The sequence below is a fragment of the Podarcis erhardii genome (assembly GCF_964252035.2).
Source record: "Podarcis erhardii genome assembly, chromosome: 7".
Taxonomy (NCBI): domain Eukaryota; kingdom Metazoa; phylum Chordata; class Lepidosauria; order Squamata; family Lacertidae; genus Podarcis; species Podarcis erhardii.
The window spans coordinates 59,756,981-59,773,360 of NC_138511.1; positions in this window are offsets into that span (position 1 = coordinate 59,756,981).

Sequence of the window (16,380 nt, forward strand, 5' to 3'; positions counted from 1 at the left end):
GCCCAGCTGTCAAGAAGTAAATTGATTGACCAGCAAGCCGGTCATTGGTGTATTCAAAAATAATTTGAGTCTTATGATTGGCTTGAAAGTTACGACGCCAAATGCGAATTGTGAATAAAAGATCAGGGAATTGTCTTGATCTTTGCTCTCTGCCTTTGCTCTGCAATTCGCAAAGATGCCCGGCTCTATTGTTCCATCTTAATAGCCGTCGTTTCGTCTTTTGAAATGGAGATCTTCAAAAGCCTTCAACTTGCAGAGTCCAAAAGACCTTCAGCTATCCTATTTTGTGTTAGAGCTTGTGAGTATGTACAGTTAGTTACACTATGTACCTTTATTATTTTTTCTATCTGTAACGTCCAAAAGAGTGCCTGCTATTCTAGCATGTTTCTTATGTTATTTTAAAATAAACCTTTTAAGAATGAAACTGTTTTAGTTTGTGTGCCTTTCCGGAGGGAATAGCTAAGTCCTAGCCTTACGCTTGGTTACACTCTACCGTAGAACTTCTGCCTGCAAGTCTGTGGATGCAGCTTGTGGAGTAGGGGGACAGCCAGGTTAAACGGGTCACAGCCTTCTCCCTGGGTTGTGATTCTGGGTCCCCTGGACAAGAGGGAGTGGTGGCAGCCCTACCGGGTCGTGTTTGTTCTGTTTTGCAAAAAGTAGTTAGCCTGCCAACCTTGCCCTGGGCGTCCTAGCCTGGCCGGAGAGCAGAGGCAGGAGAAGGGAGGGGCAAGTGGTTGGGGGTGAACATTACTACAGCTTCTGTACAGTTTACTCAACAGCCCACCTAAGATCTTTCCTGGAACAAACAATTTGGTGTCCTTTTTTATTTCACAGGGGCCTGGCAGCAGCACTCATCAGGTCTGCCAATAGCAAAGGGCCCCAGAGGGTCAGAAGGGCCCTTCACTGACCTCATCTAGTTGCCTCATCCTCCCAGCCCTGCCTGCCAGGCTCCCAGATGGCTGTTCCAGCTATTGCCAGACAGTGGCAGAGCCACTTTTGAATGGGCAAAGCTTGGCTTCTGCCCACAATGGCTGCCCACCATCTTAATTAACTTACAATGCAGTGCCCTAGCCTATAGATAATTATTATAATATGTATTATTTTAAAAATTATTTCTACCCCACCCATCTGGCTGGGTTGCTCCAGCCACTCTATGAAATAAAGCCAATGGATCTATGGAATATATAGATTAGAACTATAAAATCTATAGGTCTCACAGAGCTGCAGCTGGAGCCTGGCATTTTTGATCAATCAAGAGGGGGGCAGTAGCCCCCACAGATGCAGGCAGGACCAGCCAAGCTTCATTCCCATTTAGACATTGCCCTCTGCTGAAATGTCATGCCCCGGGGGGTGGGGGTGAGGTCTGCAGGGAAGAGAGAGCTGGGTGGCATTGCTGCCCCGGTGGGAACAGCAGCAGAAAAAATACTGCACAGTTATCGGTCCAGTGTTTTATGAGTCTGGTTCATGAAATTCCATTTTGTTATTTGGGTTGCAAGAATCAAGTTCAATAAAAAATACTTCTTAAAAAGTTTTTTGGGGGCAGATATTGGGCTCATTAGAAACAACCATGTTGAGACACCCTCCCTTGAAGCTGGCACTGGAGCAACATGGCTCTCTTCAAGGTATGAGATGATACCAAGGGTCCAGAGGCAATGCCTAAAAACCTTTTGATGGATGCCCCAGTTGAGCAGGTTATTAGTAACCCTAGTACTGTGCATAAACCCTAGTACTGTGCATAAGGGACACAGGTGGCACTGTGGGTTAAGCTACAGAGCCTAGGACTCTGTAGATCAGAAGGTCGGCGGTTCAAAACCCCGTGACGGGGTGAGCTCCCGTTGCTCAGTCCCTGCTCCTGCCAACCTAGCAGTTCAAAAGCACATCAAAAGTGCAAGTAGATAAATAGGTACTGCTCTGGCAGGAAGGTAAACGGCGTTTCCATGCACTGCTCGCCAGAAGCAGCTTAGTCATGCTAGCCACATGACCCGGAAGCTGTACACCGGCTCCCTCGGCCAATAAAGCGAGATGAGCGCCACAACCCCAGAGTCGGTCACGACTGGACTTAATGGTCAGGGGTCCCTTTACTTTTTACTGTGCATTAAAAAAAAAACCCACCAGTTTAGGTTAGGAGTTGTATCTCTGCTCTCTCCACAGAGAGGAAGAGGGAAGATCTTGCATAATTTGAAAGCAAATCACATGTCTTCTTCTTCTTCTTCTTCTTCTTCTTCTTCTTCTTCTTCTTCTTCTTCTTCTTCTTCGTTTATGTGTAGATTTCATTAATTTATCCGGAGACAGTTCCCCCATTCCCACCGCTCTGAAACTGATAAGCCAGGCAACGCAAACTCCCGGGCTATTGCCTAGGCAGCCAGAAGGGGGAGCTCCATGATCACAGCAAAGAAGGGCGTGGCAGCCTTCCAACCTTTCAAACGATGCTCGTCGGCCGGGGAGGTCCAGAGATATCCCTGCTTTAAGGGATTCTGCCTTTAGGAGCCGTCTGAGTGCAGAAATTTAGGAGGTGAAGTTATTCTCTGGCATGGTGGTAGAGCGGCGTGCGTGCAGCGGGGAGCTTCACCGATTTGATTTCTGTGTGCCCGGGTACAGGGTCAGTAGAAATCGGAGGTCTTCCTGCAAGGCTGGCCATCTGAAAGAGCTCTGTATAAAAGAAAGCTCATCCTTCCAAAGTGGATCCTGTTGCCATGGATACCTTGTTCCTGTTCATCTTGCAAACCCAGGAAACCCCTTCCAGTTCCATCTTACACAGAACAGCAGGCTGTGGTTCCCCCGGGGGGGGTGGGGTGGGGGAGGGGGAGATAATATACGGAGCTTGACATCCTCTGAAATCTCCAGTTGAAGGGGACTGGTGTGAGCAAATCAGATAAGGTGAGGCCAAGAAAGGGAGCCAGATGTGCTTGTAAACCCATAAAGCACATTCAAAGCACATTTCTTCCCTCAGAGATTCCTGGGCACTGTAGTTTGCTAAGGGTTGCTGGGCAATGTAATTCTGTGGGAGGTGAACTACACTACCCAGAGTTCTTTGAGGGAAAGAGTTGGTTTTGACTGTTCTTTAAAGGCCTAGTGTGTTTTCTCTCACACACACACACCCATCCATCCCACCCCACAGAACAAAAGTCTTTAAGTCATTTCCATACAGGGTCTTTCTTATTGGTTCTGTTATAGTGGAGCTGCACCCAGGGCCATTTGTCAGGTTAGCAACAGAGTCCTCTGTATGTCTACTCAGAATGTGGTCCATTGAGTTGAATGGGGCTTACTCTGAAGTGAGTGGCTATAGAATGGCAGTCTGCATGTGTTGAACATAGGAACCTGCTCACTGGACATATTCCTCTTTCTCCTTCCCAGTGTTACTGCTGCTTAGAGATGGTGATGGAATTCATTTCAGTTCACATTTAAAGCCGCACCTATATAATTCACACTTTGTCATATGTGACCTTTGTTTTGCCATGCACTTCTCCAGCCAAGTCATCTGTACAGAAATGCATCTACTGGAGTGAGGTGCAAAGAAAAATTCCTATAATAGTGAAGATAACATACAAAAGTGTATCTTCAATGTGTGGTGTAATGGTTTGTGTTGGACTGGGACCTGGGAGACAGGGTTTGAATCCCCAATCAGCCATGAAGTTCACTGGGTAATCTGGGGCCAGTCACCATCTCTTAGCCTAACCTACCTCACAGGGTTGTTGTGAGGGTGAAATGGGTTGGAGGATAACCACCTTGAGATCCTTGGGTGGTGCTATATAAATGTGGTAAATAAAAACAAGCAAGCAAATATCTTGTTAGGGGAAATGGCTTTGTAAAAATGTGTACATTGGGAGAAGCCCACATTAAAATGTTCATGAATTTTCATGAGAACTTAAAAAAAAAATCACAAGCTGGTGTTGAAATACAGAGAAAGTGAAAGGAACCAAAATTGGCAGGTGTTCCCCCAGCGCTCCTGCTTGCTTCACTCTGCCTTTCTCCGAAAACCAAAGTAGGAAACAGAAATGAAACAGCCCAGGATAGCTGTCAACTTTTCCCTTTTCTTGCGAGGAATCCTATTTGGAATAAGGGAATTTCCCTTAAAAAAAGAAAAACGTTATGACCGGGACTAAGAGTCTGATTCATACTGAGTATATTAGAGGAGCTTTAAATGCATGTTTGGTAGGTAGAATATAAGAAAGGTAGAGGGTAAATAAATATCCATATGTGAGAGATTGGTATTGGTTCTTCCTTTACACAGAAAAGCCCTCTCTGGGTTTCAGGGTAAACTGTAGAGCTATCAGACTTACTTATGAATGTAAATCATCTACTTTAATCAACCCAGTTTCGACAGTGGGGTGGGGGGGCAGGACTTGCAGAAGGAGAACAAAAGCGGGGAGCCCCAAATGACTCCATCATGGTTTGCCTAGAAGACAGGAGAGGAGAAGAGTTTCTTGCTCAGTGTCAGAGAAGTTGGGATTCAGTGGCTGTGCTTATATGTCATCTTCCTTCCTGAGAGCTTCCAAGTTGAGGCATGACATGGAAGAGTAGGAGGCTGTGGATGTGCACAAACAGCCCCTTTCACAGGCTTGAAGGCAGCACAGCCGTGCCATCGCGGCTCACAGTACGCCTGCTTATTTGCTAATTATTGTTCTTCCTGGTCAAACAGATTTTGCAGGGGGCAGTCATACAGCTTCAGGGTCTGGGACAAGGCAAGTTGGTGATAGCCATCCCTTGATTTCTCAGCATCTGGTGGTCACAGGTAGACTGGCTTGAAACATGGATGCTCCACTTAGTTGATAGCCACTAGCTGACCTCTCCTCTGCAATACATAGCTAATCCTTTTTGCTTAAAGTCGCAAATAATTGGACGTGCATGTACATCACTACAGGGCAGAACTTTCATTTATCTTTGAGGACTTCTTAAACCATGAAGACAGCTATTGTGGCCTCACAGGAATTGAACTGGAAACTGCAATCACCATTTTAATATGTGAATAACACCACACAGGGAACTAAAGGGCAGAGAGGGTTGCCAACTTTTCAGCAAGCCTCTGTCCCTATGCCTTTGACAGCAGCTTGATACGCAATTACGTATCAAGATACAATCCTGTGCCTGTGAAAAGCTCCCCCTGGAAAACCCTGCAGATCAGTGTGCCCTGGCAGTCTCAGGAGCAGGGTCTGGCTTAGAAATTGGGAAGGGGGCGGATCTCCTCTTTCTCTGCATCTAAAAGAAGCCTTGAGGATCTGCTCCATATAACCAAAAGCTCTCCTGCCTCTCCAGAACAGAGACCAGCAAGCAGCCAGATGCCTCCAAGCTCACCTCCCACGCCTGCCTTCTGCTTGGTGTAACCCACGGGTGCTGCATTCATTGTCAGCGCTCCATTTTTCATTGGGACTCAAATGTTTATTCATCCCCCCACCACCTCCTGGTGGAAATCCTGAGGACAGCCTGTCCTGAAGCCTGATACCAGAGTAGCAGCTCCACACACCTCCTCCGTTGCCAGTGAGAATGAATAAAACATGATTGTCTGAATCCGCTCTCAGAGGACAAGGTGCTGGAATGGTTGGAGGGTTCCTGTCATCTCCTCCGAGAATTAATTTTCTCTTGTCGTTTTTCTCCCTGGTTTCAGTTAGACTGGGCTCCCTCCCTCCCCCCCCCCCCAGCCACCGCCTGTTCTCTGGGGTAGCGTAGAAGGAATGTGCTGTTCAGAAGAAAACAGTGGAACAGATTCCTCAAATGCAATGTTCAGATTCACATTTCCTTCCCATTCAGAGAGCTCATGTGCAAAGTCACGCCTGGTGCTTCAGCCGGCTGGCCTCGCAAATGCATATTTAGGGTGGGGTGCCAGAATGCATCAGAAATGTTCATAGCAACGCACTGAAGGCATTGGTGCTAGTGAAAATGAAGACTACCTACACTTATAGAATTAAACAGGTTTAACGGTAATGCCTTCTCCATAAGGAACTCTTGATATTGCGATTCTGTGACCTGGATTTGCACGGCACGAGAGGATTTCTGGATGTTCAAGGCCACAAAGTGGGTTTTAGAGTCTTCATATCATGAAGACTTGGATTTCCACCTAGCTTCCCACCTCAAGTTTTGAACCCGGGTTCCATCAGATAGCTCTTGCTTAAAGAAATATAACTTTTCTTCTGAAAGACATGTCTTGTATTGATTTCTCCTCAGTATTTTGCACACGCTGACCTGGTTCGAGTGACGCTAAGCCAAACCATAGCTGCTTAGTGCAAATATGTGAGCCTGCAGGCTCCCAGGGAAAAGATTCTGTCCTTGTTGCTCCTCCCTGGTTGTTATGCGGCTGCACCATACAGAGCTATGTAGCCATGGCTTGTTCTTCGTTTGCTGCTCATGGTTTGTCTAGGAGAGACATGGTCTGGCTTAGCATGACATGCCAACCAGGCACATATCTTAGTCATCCTCGCAACATCCCTGCAAAGCAGACAGTATTATTAGCTACCTTAGGAGGGCCCATCTAGCTCAGTATTGTTGATGATGGCTAGCAGGAACCCTCTGAGGTTTTAGGTGATGCTGAAGATTGAACCTGAGACTGCTTGCATATAAAACAGGTGTCCTGCCTCTGAGCAGGGTGGGGAGGAGACTGGCTTGTATGTGGAGATATGGGTTAGGGGAGATCATAAAAAAGAAATAAATCCTTCCCGGAACTATAAACTTTCCCCACTCTTCAGAGATGCCCCCTTGCTATGTAGAGATGAAATGCTCAGGCTTGGGTGGGTGGGTGTATTATCTAGGTCCTGGAGAGCAAAGCAGGGAAGATCGTGAGAGAGAGAAGGAAGGAAAACTGGTGCCCTCCAGGGACCTGAAGAACAGCATTGGCACAAGGCTTATGGACCAGTTCCAAGGCTTTCAAGCCTGAAGAAGGATGATCTTTCTGCAGTGGTCTTCCCCAGGTAAGGGGGTCTCCAGAGGTTTTGGACTACAACTCCCAGCACTTGGGGAAGACAATCTTCAGGAGTGGAGAAAAAACTGTGTTGTGGTTCTTACTTGCCTATAGTTTAGCCATGTTATTTGATGGAGGTTGCTCTGGGTCCTCTGAGAGAAAAACCTTAAAACCATCTTTCTGGCACACAGTAAATGCCTTTGTTACCACCCTTCTTCTCCAGTGCACATACAAAAAGAGGAGGGTCCCTTTTTCTTCAGCAGCTGCCCTGCTTTGACATTGCCCTCTCCTCTCCCCCCTCTCCCATCTCTGAGCCCGTTCTGACCTTGACCATTTCTGAGCTTGGAGCACAGAGAACATGCCCACAGAAGTAGAGAGGGGTGCATGCTCATGTGTGTGTGTGTGCAGTGGCGTAGCGTGGGGGGTGCAGGGGGTGCCGGCCGCACCGGGCGCAACATCTGGGGGTTAGGGTTAGGGATAGGGTTAGGGGGCGCAAATCCAGGGTTAGGGAGCGCAAATTACTTGCCTTGCCCCGGGTGCTGACAACCCACGCTACGCCACTGTGTGTGTGTGTGTGTGTGTGTGTGTGTGCATTGTCCATTATTAAATGAATCCCCCGCCTCCCACAACCGAAACCGCCTTAAGTCTAGATTTAGCCAGAGTACAGCTTCCATTTCAGATGAGAGCAGAGACATCACAAAAGGCTTTGTATTCCAGGAAACCTCGTTAGAGGTTTAAATTATACGAATGGGCTTTTGAGCAGAGATCCTCATTATCTGGGCATTTGCAATTAATCCCCTGCTTTCCCATCTCTCTTTCTCTCTCCCCTCCCCCCCTCCTCCCCCACAAATGCTCCGGATTCCTGGCTCCACAGCCCGATTTACCTTGACTGTCCCTTTCGATTTTGTAGGGTCGTGTGCAGCACCAGGACAGGAGTTAGAGATGTATGTTGTGGGTGATAGGGAAATATTGGAGACGATTACAAGCAGGCCCTGGGGATAAAGCCAGCAGCCCAGCCAGACAGTCCCTCAGGATATTTGGCATAAATTTTCCCCTGGCAGAAAAAAGGGATATGCTTTGCACTCCCTGTTTTTGTGACGCTGAAGGGTTTTCCCCCCTTCCTTTTGGAGAGAGTCCCACTAAGGTGATTGCTAGAGGACAGCAAGGCTTGGAAATAAGTCCATCTAAGTCACTAGCCTGCTTCCTGATACAGATCTAGCCTAGGGGAGGAGGGGAACAGACTATCCTGTTCTCACCGCAAAGGGGAAAAGGCAATCCAACTCTTCCAGATTACTAAAAGCCCACACCTGGTCACCTGGAAGCCATCCTTACTCACCATATTTAGTAACATCTACATGAAACCAGAGAGACACGGGTGGCGCTGTGGGTTAAACCACAGAGCCTAGGACTTGCCAATCAGAAGGTTGGCGGTTCAAATCCCCGCGACGGGGTGAGCTCCCATTACTCGGACCCTGCTCCTGCCAACCTAGCAGTTTGAAAGCACGTCAAAGTACAAGTAGATAAATAGGTACCACTCCGGCGGGAAGGTAAACGGCATTTCCGTGTGCTGCTCTGGTTTGCCAGAAGTGGCTTAGTCATGCTGGCCACATGACCCAGAAGCTGCACACTGGCTCCCTCAGCCAATAAAGCGAGATGAGCACCGCAACCCCAGAGTCGGCCACGACTGGACCTAATGGTCAGGGGTCCCTTTACCTTTACCTGAAACCAGAGTGAGGTCAGCCATGGTCTGGGAACTGGGTATCATCACAGGACTAAGCTCTGTTTCTTCTCCTTTGCATCTCATTCAGGTGAGCCAGCAGATGTGCTGCATTGGCGCTTGGGACCAGTAATGGCCTGCATGTGGGCCACTCAACGAAATCTCATTCCTGACAAAACTAAGGTACTGTTGGTCATGCTTTTATCCAGGGTCACAATTTTTTCTGGAGAGGTTGCACAACTTTGAAGGAACAGGTTCGCTCTCTTTTGGAGGGTGCATTGATCCAGATTTGTCTCTTGAGATCTCAGTGGTACTTTGTGTGCCTCACCCGCTTGGATAGCCTTTGTAGGCTGCTAACTTCCCCTCTGCCAGGTCATTATGCTGCAAGCTTGCCAGTTCTGTGCCACTTTTGTAATCATTTACCAGATCTGAATACATCTGCACACTGGCCAAATCTCGGTTGAGCCGGTACAGTGAATAGACTACTTATTCTCCCCCACCTAACCCTTGCAGGGTTGTTGTGAAGATAAAATGACGGGGAGAGCTGTCTACACAGCCTGGAACTCCTTGGAGGAAAGGCAGGGTAAGAATGAAATAAATAAATGTCAAAATATGGAAGCAAGCATGAGATAACAATTTCATAAATGGCCGTGACAGTTAGGGCATTGCCGTAAGAACACGCAGTCACCAAAATAGCCTCTGAATAAGCCACCATGGTCCCTGAATTCTCCATGCCACCAATTAAAATTGGCTGCACTGATTAATCAGTTAAGGCTGCTTCCAGAGGGACTGCTGCTAGTTCTAATCAATCATTGCTCTCCTCTGGAAGCTACAAGCAAAACTGCAGTTGGCTTCCGACACTGTTGGGGTAGTTTCACCCCTTCTCTCTATGCTTATCCCTCTGTGCTTTGCCCACACCACTGGAGGTGGCGCTGCTGCTAATTTCACCCGAGCAATCATTGTGGGTGTGCACAATACGAGCAATCCTTTGAAATAACAGTGTGTGTTGAGTGCTGTGTCTGCTTCTTCACTTAACAGTGATTGCTGGTCAATACCCATTAAATCACTATGAACTGTAGAGCTGAAAGGGACCCCAAAGTTCAGCTATTCCAACCCATGGCTTAGGGCAGGGGGACCATTGTTACATCCCAGTCTTTGCTTAAAATCCTTTAACAACTACTGCCTTCTCATGCAAATCTGTTCCAAGGTCAAACAGCACATACTGTTGGGACATTCTTCCTAATGTTTAATCTAAATGTGTTTTCTTGTCCAGGTCCTACCCTCTGGAGCAATGGCTGATGGGAGTTGTAGTCCGACAACATCCAGAGGGCATCAGGGTGGTGGAGGCTGCTCTAGAGCAATACAGATGGAGCATTTGCTCCACCATCTACCCTTCAAGATATCTGAAGGTGGCTTCCATACAACCTGCTAAATGTCACTTTTATCACCTCCTTCAACCTTTCCCCCAGACCCCCATCATCATTGCAAGGGAGGCACTTCTTGTATTCTCAGTTGTGCAGGATTGGGCCCATTGGTTAACTAACAGCCAGCGCAGTGTTCTCAAGATCTTTGCAATCTGATCTCTCTTCCCTGCCCAGGCAACATCCTGCTACAGCCTTCAGGCAGCCCCATACCCAGTGCATTGCAGCAGTCCAGATTGGAGAAGGGTCATTAGAGTTTGGGTTACTGATGCCAGGCTGTCTAGGAATAGCAGTTCTCCAGCTTGCTGGGGCTACGAAAGCTGCTTACTTTCACTCAGGTTCTTCCTGTATTTATTTCTGCTAAAGCAAATGTTTCCCAATTGCCCTGTGCTCTTTCTTCCAAAAAATAAGGCAAATGGAGAATTTGCTAGGCTCTTCTGTCTAGGAAGGGGTTTTCCAGCAGCAAATACTGCTCAAGGTTGGCACTCTTGGAAATTCTCCTTGCCGTGCAAAATCTGTGACTCGCGTGCAAAATCTGTGGCAAGGTCGGCACTCTTGAGTCGAAGAAATTCTTCTCCAGCTGCCATGGCAACTTGAGGGAATACCTGCAGATTTCCCTCCAGAAAGGGGGAGAGGGAGGGGAAAGGCTGCCACAGCATCTGCCAGCAGGGTCCTGGGAGGGTTCTTGTCTGCCCCTGGGAATCTTTGAGCACAAGAAACCAGGAGGAGACTCTTGTTCCTCTGAGAGGCAGACAGGAAGAAAACTGCAGAGCAGGCAGAATTCTGGCAGCAACTGCACAGAAGGACAAATGGGGACTGGGGAGGGTGGGGAGTCTGTTGGGGGCTGGTGGCCTTGTGGCGTTTGGGAATAGGTCTTGGTCAACTCAGAGGGAGGACAGATGAGGCGACACACTTATTCCATTCTGAATAATGGAAGCCTCAACTGAGAAAACAAAATCAAAAGACAGATCTAGGGCTGCAAACTGGCGAGCACAAAAAAGGACCCACGAACCCCACAGATCAAAGCACAACTAGAAAGGCCCATTAATAAGCTGGCAACCATACCGAGTCAGGCCATTGGTCCATCTAGTTCAGTATTGACTACAATGAGTGGCAGGGGGTCTCCAGGGTTTCAGGCTGGGGTCTTGCCCAGCTCCACTTGGAGATGCAGTCAGGGATTGGACATGGGATTTTCTGTTGTGTGGAAAGGAGATGCTCTGCCACTGAGACTGTGGCTTAGTGTGGGGAGCTGGGAGGGGAAGGGGCATCTGTGTGAGGGCATCTGCCTTGCAGGCAGAAGGTTCCTGGTATGGTCTCCAGCATCTCCATGTAGGGTTGCGAGGGACTTTGACCTGAATCCCTGGAGATCCGCTGCCAGTCAGCATTGGCAATGCTGATCTAGATGGACTAATGATCTGACTCCATATGTTATGAGTTTGGGGGGGGGGGAAGTAGGCTGTATGTGAGATCCTTCTAACCCCTGGATCCATCAAGTGCTAAAATATAAGGCAGGCTAGCTTCCTGTGTTGAGGCGATCACCTGGGTGATGGGTCATTCAGGGAAACAAAGGAAAGGGGCTCTGTGTGAGATGGCAGATGGCTGGGAGCTTCCAGTTAGTTAGAAGGACAAAGCCAGAGTTTAGAGCTGATTTGCAGTCAGGTGGGCCAGAATCAAAGCAGCAAGCAGGGAAGCAATAGAAACAAGGCAATGGCTGATTTCTGTTTGAATCAAAGGCTGTGCTTATGGGAAAAACAAGACTTGTTTGAGCTGTTAATGCTGTGAGCTCCTCCATCGTAGGCTCAGGCTATATGTGTGTGTAAAAACAAACCATATATCATAAAGACACCACAATCTCTGCTGTGCCTCATTTCGAAAAGGAACCACAAAGTGTTTGGAACCCCTGGAATCTCATACCATTTGGAGATTGGGGTGGCATGCAACAAATCCAAGGCAACTTCCTGTGTTCCTGTGTTCCTTCCAGTTGCAAAGAGTGGGTGCTCCTGTGCTTTTTATCACTGTATAGAAGAGGAGTTTTTGTCCAGTGCAGCTAATTGGGCAGGATTGAGAAAAGTGAATGTATTTCTGACCTCTTTTAATTAAACTAACCGCTTTTTAAAAATGACAGGTTAGTGGTCATTGCAACATCCTGTAACAAGGAGTCTCATGTATTAATTGGTGTGCTGCATGAAGAGGCCCTTCCTTTTGAGCATCCTAAACTTGCTGGCCACCCAGTTGTCTGGATGAGTTCTGGAGCTGAGAGAGAGAGAGAGCATTTTTGCTTTTGTTTGAATGACTAAAATAGACTAGACATCAGAATTCTGATCACCGATCTGCATTCACTGTCTCCAGCATCTCATCTTAGTCTGCTCCTAAAATCCACTGCCTTCATGAATGTAATTGGCTACTATGGTGCACCCATCCACATTCACCATCCTTTTCCTAAATGAAAAGGTTTTTCATCATAAGGAAGATGCTACAAATTTGGTTTCTGGATCATTAATCTAACAATGTTTGTTAGACAAGATTAACATCCAGTCCAGCTTGCCCAAGCCTTCTACTTACAACAGACAGTTGCTCATGAGCAAAGCAAGAAGCTGATGGCTGGTGCCCATTGGGACTGGAAGGGTGGGAGGCAGGGATCCCAACAGTAGGTGGTGCCAGACCCAATGAAAGGCCGAGCCAACTCATTTTGGCTTGGTCCCCATCCTCCTCCCTGCTGAGTTCTGCAAGGAGCAGCCCTGAGACAAAGAGAGAGGAAGGTATTTGCTTCCACCCCATGGACTGGTTGTAAGTAACAAGGTGGGGGGGGGGAGAGGCTGGCGAAGGGCAACCCATGCTTGGTACATTCACCCTAATGGGCAAGCCTCCACTGAAGCTGATGGCCTTCCATTCAACATCTTGAAGGTGTTTTGGTACCTTCTCTAAGGCTGTAATCCTGGGCACACTTACTAGGGCAGGTATGGTGAACTTGTCCTCCCCACCACAACATTCTGAGACTATAGCTCCCATCATTGCTGGCTACTGACCATGCTGGCTATGGCTGATGGGAGCTGGAGTCCAACCACACCTGAAGTGCCACAGGTTTCTTATCACTGTGCAATTGAAGTCTATGGGATTTGTTTCTGATTAAGCACACAGAGGATCTGGCCACACCTTCTCCTTTTCTGATATATTGCCCTCCTTGGACAAGGTTCTGTCTCTATGGGTTTTAGTGCCTAGACTGCCTTCCAAAACCAAATGGGTTCACGTAATTGCTTTCCAGGGATAATGAAGTGTGATGCCTTTCTCTTCTTCTCCAGGGCTATGTGGTCTGCACCATGTGCCCTGTTTTCTAAACTGCTGGCAGCAGGCCCCATCTCCCTCCTGAAATCCATGCCAACCCAAGGGATTAGCATGGTTTTAGGGAACGGTTTTTCGAATCGGAAATGGGATGCTTTCAAATCGCTCTGCGTCAATCATTTTGCTGTCACTCATGCAGCTGAGGATTAAAATAGCTATGAAGATGATTATCGGGGGGGGGGAGGGTGATCACCTGCTTGGGAAGTAGGGGAGCCACACAGACCCCCACAAACCAGGGAATCAAAACCATAAGGTACCGTCAAGATCATAAATGTTGCTCCATTTTGTTCATGTTCAGTTGATTCACCATGAAGATAATGTTAATCTTTTTTCTGTCCCTAACAGTCCCTTAATAGAACTGTTTTGAACCTTTTTGCAAAAAAAAATGTGTCCTTCTTAGAATGCACATTATTTTGTGTGTGGTTTCCCCCCCCCCCCATTTGCCACCATTGTGTCTATTTGTATTTGCAAGTCCTTAATGCAGTGGATCAGAGGTTGCACTGATCTGCTGGTTGGTCAGGCCTGTTGGAAAAGACAACCACTGTGGTTAGAAAATAGTATCCACCAGCAGGACCAGCAGCAGTTTATTAGGGCACAGACTAGGATGAACAAGACACCCCATCTCTTGGAAGCAATTGTGTATCTATGCATCTGCAGTGTATGTATTATCGTGGGTTAATTCCCGAAGCAGGTGACAGCTATTGATGAGAGCAATTTAGGTTGATTAAGCAGGTTGATGTCATCAAACCTTTCTGAACCTCTTGTGTTCACAAGCTAGGAATTTAAATAGAAGCCAGGGTTTCAAAACACAACAGTCCTTGATCACGGTCTGGTTGCCTTAGATGCTTGACAGAAGCAAGGTGGTTCTCTGCTCTGGAGCCTGTTGCATCCTGGGTCCCTGATATTAACATGGGGATTTACTCTGCCCTTGCTGCTTGAGCTCAAGGCTGGCCTGAGACATTTTATTTCTGCCCCGCATCCCAAATACAAATACCAACTTCAGGGGAGATATTTTTCTCATGATCACAGCAGGGGGAGGAAGGAGTAAAATGTCCTGCTTCTGCCAGCTGCAATTCCAGTAATGAATAACATCACCCCCATCCAGGTGATGCCATTTCCTTTTTTAAAAATCTGCATATTAGTTTGGCCCTGACTAGGAAGTCCTTGCTTCAAGTCCTTCCTCCAGCATTAATTCACCAAGCTACTAACTCTCAGACTCTGCTTCTCCATTAGGAATATGGGGGTAATAACCTACCTTGGCTCACCTTAAGGGTGGTTGTTCGAAGGATTGTTGAAAAAACACAGGAAATGTGCTTTGAGCTCTTTAAGGCTATGTACACACTATATCTTCAAAGCACATTAGAAACACATTTCCCCCCTCAAATAGTTCTGGTTCCTGTGATCCCTAAGGGTTGCTGGGAATCATAACTCTGCAAGGGGTAAAGGATGCACCCAACCTAAAGCCTTCTCTGTTTTGCTAAGCAGCAGCATTGCTGTCACGCAAATTCCAGAGGGGCTGCCCTTTGAGTCCGTAGCACCTTAAAGACTAACATTTATTGTGGATTAAGCTTTCATGGATTAGAGTCCACTTAATCAGATGCAAATGCAGCCTAGTCTCCCACTGCTCCTGGCCAGGATGCCCGTGTGGCAAACAGTGTGTTGTTGTTTTTTCTTTGTTGCTTAGCGTTCTCTGGGAATCTTGTTAGAGAGATGACTCCCCAGCCCTGCCCAGCAACATCTTCCTAAAGGTTTTATGGTTCCACCCAGAACTGGAAATGGGGCTGTAATTTTAATCACTCTATCAATGTTTATTTGTGTAATTTAGAGCAAGGATGCCTCTTCCTCCCATCTGTCCAGGCCATCTGCTCCTTTCGTCACTCCCAAACAGCCCTGCCTGGCCTTTGATTGAGATGGTGCAGGAGTTTAGGGAAACGGGGGGGGGGGGATTTACCTGATTCAGAAAGTGCCTGGCACACACAGTGGCTCAAAGTGAGCAGACCCCTGCTGGGACCCCCAAATGCTACATGATGAGAGAGTGGGCAGAATAGGTGGGTGCAACCTGGCCAAAAGTCTGCAAATGCCACTGGTCCACACCATGTTTTGCTTGCCTGCCACTATGAAGCATTTGTGGCACGTTGGTAGCCTGAAAGTTGGAGGTGGGGGAAAGAAAGCCCAGGGAACTCGCCATAGGCACCCATTAGCTCCTTTCATCAAAAGTGCAATACTCTTCAGCTTCATCTCAGACAGCTTCTTTTTTGTGTCCCCCCCCATTAGATGCTCCCCATTTGGGGGGGTGTTCAAAGGCTGCTAGATGCAAGTAGTTTTGGTGAGCCTTGAAACTAACAAATCCATAGATTATCAAAACCACTTCTTCAGGAATTAATGCATTAAAGTTTCTCAGTTTTTTAAGAAATGCACATAGAAATGAAAGTGGTCACCTGACATGAGTGGCCCTTTGCTGGTCTCAGGGTCCCAACCAATGCCCAGCCCTGCTACTCTCTGGAGGTGTGTCCTGGAAAAGGGGTAAAGCAGAGGGTTGTACAAGCGTCATTGGAGCTTTAGGAACACAGGAAGCTGCCTTATTCAGGATGAGACCACTGGTCCAGTATTGTCAACACTGACTGGCAGCAGTTTCCCAGGGTTTCAGACAAGGTCTCTCCCAGACCTACATGGAGACACTGGGGGTTGAACCTGGGACTTTTTGCATACAAAACAGAAGCTCGGCGTGTCTAATGAGTGTCCCCTTTTTGCTCAGTAGCAGCTGTGGCTGGCAGGGCCCAAAAGTCTAGGATCCAACACAAGTCCATTCAATGCCCTTCAACCTCCCACTGCCCCCCCCCACCACTTCCTTTGATGGATATTTATGGTGCCTTTGTTTGGTTTTCTATCCACATGTGCAGAGCAAGGTAAAGTGAAGCAACAGCCAACACAGGAAATTAGAAGCAGAGAAGTGTGGTTGGCATGCATACTTATGGTATGATAAAGTTAAGATCAATAAGGCCTTTAAGAACCAT